This window comes from Paroedura picta, chromosome 10, assembly GCF_049243985.1.
Source record: "Paroedura picta isolate Pp20150507F chromosome 10, Ppicta_v3.0, whole genome shotgun sequence".
Lineage (NCBI taxonomy): Eukaryota > Metazoa > Chordata > Lepidosauria > Squamata > Gekkonidae > Paroedura > Paroedura picta.
Genome location: NC_135378.1, coordinates 53,764,835 through 53,773,104, shown reverse-complemented (window position 1 = coordinate 53,773,104; position 8,270 = coordinate 53,764,835).

Sequence of the window (8,270 nt, the reverse complement as noted above, 5' to 3'; positions counted from 1 at the left end):
AACAACTTGTTGTTTATTCCACAAAGAAATACACCCCAAAATCCGTTCTTTTCACTAGCATAGTACAAAACTTCTCTCTCCTAATTTTCCCTCTCTTTTGCATTTCTGCTTTTCTGGGCAGCTGACTCTAACTGGGCCTTCCTAATGGTTGCGGAAACCCAAATTATGTGGTGAGGAAATGGAAGCGCTGGTGTGGAAAATCAATCCCTGGTGCAGTGGTTTAATGAGAAACTTGTTGAAAGGGAGACCTATTCACACAGCAGTACTTAATACATATAATAACAGGATTCAAAGAGCAGAATTTCTCATTCTCTCATTTGCTGATCTGCAAAGAGATAAACTTCTAAAGGTGTGCTACAAGGACTGCTTTATAATTATTTTTTCTGTAACTTGGGAACTGGAGATTGGGAAACTATTTGCTCAACCAAAGATCAAGGTAAGTATTTGTCATTTGACCTGCTTATTTTCATAAAGACTACAGAAGAAAATGGGACTTTTAGGTAAATTCTCCAACTATTAGTTTCCTCAGACAGCTTTTTATTTCCTTCAAGTCGTGCAGCAAAAAGTGTTCGCATTGAAAGTAAAATGTTATAGGTTGCAATCATATAGGCATACACTAATTTTTGTCCCATTTTTATTCAGATGCTTCTTCAAGTACCAAAAGGAACTGGTTTCTATCCTGCATGTGGCTTTTAAAGCCCTTGACACCAAGCATGGAATGTTCTGTTCCAAGAAATTGGACAGTTTGTAGTTTAGCTTCTGTGTTGGAAAGGAAGGATGTTGGCCTGTGTGGAATTAAAACTTCACACAGAAGCAGGAGCTGGAAGAATCAGACTTGGAAAGCTAAGGGGTCTCGAGGGTTTAAAGGAAAAGTGCAGATCAGGCAATAGGGTAACAAAAAGGAACTAAAAGGAAGGATAGGCGGTGGCCAATAGAAAGAATGGGAAGAGAAGACATGGAACTGAGGCTAGAACTAAGAAGAGAGTGGACTTTGACAAAACCTAAGAAGAAGAAGAAGAAGAAGAAGAAGAAGAAGAAGAAGAAGAAGAAGAAGAAGAAGAAGAAGAAGAAGAAGAAGAAGAAGAAGAAGAAGAAGAAGAAGAAGAAGAAGAAGAAGAAGAAGAAGAAGAAGAAGAAGAAGAAGAAGAGGAGGAGGAGGAGGAGGAGGAGGAGGAGGAGGAGGAGAATTGGTTCTTATATGCCGCTTTTTCTCTGCCCAAAGGAGTCTCAAAGCGGCTTACAGTCGCTTTCCCTTTCCTCTCCCCACAATAGACACCCTGTGAGGTGGGTGAGGCTGAGAGAGCCCTGATATCACTGCTCAGTCAGAACAGCTTTGTCAGTGCTGTGGCGAGCCCAAGGTCACCCAGCTGGTTGCATGTGGGGGAGTGCAGAATCGAACCCGGCTCGCCAGATAAGAAGTCTGCACTCCTAACCACTACACCAAACTGGGTCTTAACTTAAGGAGCCTGCAAATATACATGGCATAGAGAGAAGAGGAGAACAATGTTAGGAAAGACGGTTGAAAGATGTGATTAAAGCAGGCAGTGGCCTGAAATGCATGCTGTAGACATGGGACTGAAGAAAGGAGGGGCAAAAAAGAAAAGCAAATTGGGCATGTTCAGTTGAAGCAGGGCCAAAGTTTCCAAAGTGAATTGTTAATAGATATAGGGGGTTTCTGATAGGCAAAAAGGGTGAATCATCCTCCCGCATGACTGCCTTACTGCCTTGAGGATGAGTTTTGTTAATTAACAGGACAGTGTTTTTGATAGAACTATGCCGACCAGAGTTTTCAAATCCTTCTGTGATTTATGTTCTTTTATAAAACAAACGGAGGGAAACAAAAGCCATATTGCCAGCTGAAAAACAAATGCACAGTCAATGCATCTACTATGGGCAGAAGATTGCCAGAAAGCCAGTCTCTGGATAAAAGTTCATTTTGTATTTTCATCAAAATCATTAGAAGTGGCCACATTCCACCTGAAATTAACATTGTGAATGAATACGCAGCAGAGGAATATGAGTTTGTGTCTTCAAATATGTATTTTGGTACCTACCTTTTTCTCAGGTTCTGTTGCTAGGATCAGATCTCAGAACAAATTCCAGAATAATTTATTTTGTAAATATTCTCTATCATCATGTGAGCTTGCTTGTGAAAAACCAAGAGTGTTGTAGAAGAACAAAGGGTGATCAGACATAGGGTGCACTGCATAATACTCTTCTCCATTTTTAATAGTAAATTTGTGTAGCAAAGTAGAAAATATAATTTCCATGGTGTTTAATTTACTATATTCTTAGAATGAGATTATTTTTTTTAATTACAGTCTAAAATATATCATGTTTCATTTTGTTGTCTTCTTTCTATTGCAATAATTCTTTTGATTTTCAGCTCACCTACAAATGCTCATTTTGAAAGAAAATAAAAATGAAATGACATTCATATAATGGGGGTGGGAGCACTATAAAGTCCCAGTCAATTACAGGACACAAGAATGTGGTACAGACTGGAAACAGATCTTGTTTTATTTATGGTAAGCTTCTCCTGATACAGGCTTAAGGATGCAACCTAGGGAGTATAGGCTTTATTGAACTGTGAAAGCTCTTCTGTAATGAATGGCAATGGGAAAGAAGATAAACAGAAATGTGCCTCTGAAATATTGATTCATGAAAATCTGAATGAGAACCAGATATCAAAGTAATCCTCCCAAGAATGTAGTTGTGGTCAGCCTAAGATGCTATCAGTCAATCATTCATAAGAAAAATGAAGCCTCTTGAACGAAAGAGTCTTTGTGGAGACTAGTACCCGATGGGTTTTTCTAACAAAACTCTTTATCTTTAGTTCAAGCCTTTGAAAGGCGAGGAGTAATGAAAAACAAAAAAACGAATATAAACCACAAAGCACAATAGTTTCCATTATCTGCTGCAAGGGCTAAGCTGTGTGGAAAGGAAGCAGACGAAGGATTGTCTACAGTACAGCCAATTGTAATGAAAACTTATCTTGCACTGGTCCACAGGACTTGCCTGATCTTTGCATTTCTCTTCATTTTAGGAAGTGGCCCAGTTCAGAGGGAAGCCAGCCAGAGTGGCTGGATCCTGACTTGGACCACATCCACACATCATTGAGCATTTACTCTTTCATCACTCGAATCGACAATTTGCTTGCTATAGCGTAACACTAGCATGCAACAGCTCCCAGCTTGTGGATGCCATTGTTCACAGCCTGGACTGATGATTTGTAAAGGCTTGCTATAGCATAACAACAGCATGCAACACCTACCGATACAGCCTTTGTCATATCATTTTCTTCTATAACCCTCCTGGTGGGTTGAATACATATTTCTGTGAAGGAAATGCTACTAACCTAATGGGACACAGTGTAAGATGAATATAGTGGCTGATAACAGCATGAAGAAATGTGGTGGCAGCGGTGGTGGTGGGGAGGAGCAGGAGGTGGGTGGCATAATTGGGGATTTGCCCCAGTCACCACCACCTTGGGTAGTCCACCCTGTGCATAATCAGTCATACAGAGGAAAAACAGGCATAAAAGCCTCCAGTCTTCAGCAGTGTATTTCAGAAGCATAGAGGGCAGCACTAGGGAAAGGAGAGTAGAATTGGTACCTTTCACAAACTTTCTTTTTGCCAAAGGGCTGGATCCAACCTGTTACCTCCGTAATCCTTACATCTACTCTATTGTCAGAACTGTCATCCAATGCTACAAATGGGAACTTGAAGCTACCACAATGACATACCTCAGCCTCCTGTAATGAGTCTAAGGCTAAGATGAGGTTTGAAGTCAGAGGCAATATTACAGCAACGTCCCCATGACCACCGCCTTTTAAAGCACTGTCAAGACCTTTTTCAGTCCAAGAAGCCGTAATCAGTTTTAACCAGACTTTGATCTTAAACATCTTTACTTTGAAACAAGTGGTGTCTGCTTTCAAGAAAAAGGTGTTCAGAACAGAGATGTTAGTTTATTCAGAGGTCAGATAGTGACTTGCACATCTTTGACAGCAGCAGTTAGGGACCACTGAAGAAATCTGACAGTCAGGGCTTTTCCACACTTCATGCTAAAACACAACAATTCTTGCTCCAGCTAAGGTATGCAAATAAAGACTTGCAGTGGTACTCTTCTGCCAGTTTCAATGGATATAAATGGAGGGTGGGAATATATTCAGAAATAGATGTTCTTGGATCTTTTCCTTCTCACTTATATAGCTTAGCAAGTTTAGGCTTGTGGAAGAATGACATGTTTTTTCAGCACCATCATCAGAAGGCTATCTGTATTGTGACCTGGGCGCATCCTGAATGCAGAGTTCACATTTTCAGTAAGACAATGCCTTAAAATAAGTCAGATGCTTCTTACTATAATTTATTACTTGTGAGGCTTTCTAATAAAATTAAGACTTTGAATCGCTGGTTTTATTAAGATGATGTAGTAGTAATAAAAAAATGAACTCACTAACCTTCCGATTAATAGCCACGTGTTCTATTTCCATGGCACACTTGTCCAGACATTGACAATGAATAACTTATTTTAAATGATACTTGGAACTATAAATATTGTGTGTAAAGATCCTCTCGCAAGATAACTGGAGAGAATGGCATCGTGGATCTGTGTCTTTCAATCAGGATTAGAGAGTTTTAGGGATAAAATAAAAATGTAAAAAGAAAATTCTCTCCCTTATCTGTGCCACGGAATCAGAAATGGCTGGGAAGTGGAAAACAGCGGTGGGCCTTTATGTTGAATCCTGTTACATGATAGTGTGGAGTGAAATTCTGACAGAAAAGCTGGCAGAACGGGAATAGATAGACCATATGTGTTATTATGTATATAAAAGCCAACTTGACCATTCAAATGTTGCTTATTCCAGATACAGAAGCAAATGTTGCTTATTCTAGATACACTTGGTATTATCAGCTCTAAAAAGGATCAAGATGAACTGTGTTAATGCAAAGTACAGGAATGGACAGGTCTCTATGACAAGTTTTTTGCCTCATTCACATATTGGCAAATATCTTGCTATGTCTCAGTGGTCCCCAACCTTTTTATCACCGGGGACTGGTCAACGCTTGACAATTTTACTGAGGCCCGGCGGGGGGGTAGACCTTTGCCAAGGGATGTCGCTGCCGCTGCCTGAGCCACTGCTCCACTTGCTTTTCTGCCGGCGCCACTGACTTCCCGCTGCCCACTGGGGTGCTGCCAGCAGCAGCTGCGCAGTGCTGCGCCGAGGGGGAGCCCCAGACATGGTGGCCACTGGAGAGCATCAAAGGTGAGCCAGTGGCAGAGTGGCAGGGCAACCCCTGAAGCAGCAGCTGGGCAGGAGGATGAGGAGGAGCTGCGGCCCGGTACCGACTGATCTACAGACCGGCACCAGTCCCCGGACCGGGGGTTGGGGACCACTGCTTTGTCTGAAGTTTAGAAAGAATTCACAACAGCTGCTTCCACATAAGGCACAAAAGGGCACCCCCTGTTGAAGAAGCAGGAAGTAGTAAGTGCCAGCTTGTTGTAATGAATAAGAGTGGTGACCTCTAATCTGGAGAACCAGGTGTGATTCCTCACTCCTCCTGCACATGCAGCCAGCTGGCTCCTTGGGCCAGTCACAGCTCTCTCAGCCTCACCTACATGCCTGGGGAGAGGAAGGGTAGGGGATTATAAACCACTTTGAGACTTCCTCAGGTTGTGAAAAGTGGGGTACAAAACCCCAGCTCTTCTTTTTTTGTGGGTACCCATACTATTCACAGCTATCACTGAATGGAATGTTTTTCAATTGATACAGCTAAAAATGAAGGCCTAGGAGGTCACTAAGACCGTTTATGCACTGGGACCTTCACTGCCCCACCCCCCTGTCAGGAACACAGATCGGGGGTGGATGAGGTACACCAGGCCAAATGCTCCCCCATGTGGGTGCAGGAAGAGGTGGGGCAACCTGCCACAAGTAAAACTCCAGCCTGCAGCCCGACATGAAACCCCCAGTGCATAAACGGTCTAATTGTGCTCACAATGAGAACTGTTGGAATATGCAAAATCTGTAGTATGAATAATACATAACCATGTGAAGAATACCCTGTGGGAGGCATCAGAAAAAATATGTATTTAGCATCATTAGAAAGTCTGTTACTGTTCTAAATAAAATAATTTTATTATTTTAATTAGTTTGGTGCTTAACCCTCTTTGAATATTTGAACTCTGTCAACAAGAGCATCATATGGAAGTTTAATTTAAATATGGGTGCATATTGCTCTGCATTGGCGGGGCTTGTAAAAGCAGATAATGCGTGGCCAGACAATTTGCTATAGTGCAAAAATAGCATGATATACAACAATAATGTAAATCCGGCCTTCATATTTTCAAGAACACATTACCTGAATAACTGGGGTACTAGTCAGACTCTTCAATAATTCAGAGCAGTTTTGTCTTCAGATGCCAACTAGAACTCTCATCTGTGTAACGTATGGATAGTAAAATATAATTTTTATACAAGAGTCATTGAAGATGAACTACTAATGTGGTTGGATCAGAAGAGTCTATTCTGGTAACTAAGCTTTCTCCTCTGACACAGGAAGCCTTCCTCTTGGGCCATGTAAGAAGAGCCATGCTATGGCTCCTCTCTGAAATACTCTTGCCCTACTTTTTAGGAAAGGGGGGAGTGAGATGAAACCACCATGTGGCTCTTCATTCATTAATTCCCTACTGCAATATGGGAAGAAGCTGTAATGTGAAAGTTCCCACATCACCAGCACAAGAAGGGGCCTCCATATAGATGTTTGTATGCTAGAAATGCATGTCACTGCATTTATTTTAATTGTGTTAGATCCTATGAACTATGGGCACTTTCCCCTCTCTCTAGAGGGAACATTTTATTTTGGAAGGAAAAATTTACCACAGGGTGGGGGAAGTGTGTAGGGGTTTGCCATAACAGGTTAATGAAATGAATTATGAACTGTATCTATGGGGGTGAAAGTTCTGAAGAGTTACTATGTACCTTCTTCCATGTACTTGGAGATTAGGAACAAGTAAGTGCTTGAAATTATCTCTTCCCCCTCCCGCCTCTGATCTTTAGAATTATTTGCTTGTTGCATAGTAATTTTTCCATAGCCTTAAGAGCAATGGCATATTTTGTTCTTGCTGCAATTAAAATATGATTAAAAGTGACAAATGAAGACTATGAACAGTTACAAACTGAGTCCAGCATTAGAAGTGATCACTTTTAATGTTAATTCTAATACGCTTTAATACATTTAAGCAGAGTTGGGTTTTTTGTTTTGTTTTTGGATTGAAACTAAATATCTATAAATTGCTTTTATTTTAGTACTATGCTTTTATTACGTGTTTATCCACCATAGGACAGTGGCTTGAGGAAATAAATATTAATAGGAAACAAGTAAAGAAGATTGTTTAGATTTAACACTGACTGACAGTGCCCTGAAAACCAATCATATCCCATAAATGCCTGCAAAAAACATTTTTGAACTATGTTATCTGTTTCAATACCCAAGTGTGAACTCATTTAAAAGTGTTTTTTTGAAAAATTCTTACAAAAAAAGAGAGATCCACAAAAACAAACAAGCCCCCCCCCCACACACACACACTATCTACTAATTTGACTGCTAACAGGAACTTGGTAAGAAGGCCTATTTACCAAGAATGTTTGTCCAAGTGACTGCCTACAATCCAAGAATAGTGCAGTCAACTGATCTCCTACCCTTTAATCATGACTTAATGAACTCACAGTAGGTTAGTTCCCTCAGGTCTCCAAAGGTCAAAGAACCCAGAAAAAGGCAGAGTTAGCAAGTCATTGTTCTATAATATGATAACATCACTCTAAGTCTTCAGGAAAAAAGTTTCATGTTAGCAGTAATCAGGAAAGAGTTTTTAAATTGGGATAATTTATAAAAGGGATTACTTTATTTATTTATTTATTTATTTTGCATTTGCTCTTTTGGTGGCAAACTGTAATGGCAATAGGGCTACTTTATTTTGATTAAGAAAACAAGCAATTTCATAATTTATATGCAATCTTGGAGCATCCTGAACAGTCCAGTGTCTCATTCAAACTATTGTTTGTCAACTTCACTGTTATAAAGAAACATCACTTGCCAATGTGGTTGTTCCGAGCCCCATCATTTCCCCCACAGAAGAACATCCATATGTTTGCTCCAAACAGAAAGTCTCAGAGGATGAGTTTCAGAACAACTTTACTTTGCGAAGACTGAATATCCAGGATTTCCTATTAGAAAACCAATAGAATGTTGATTATTACATTCAATCCCCA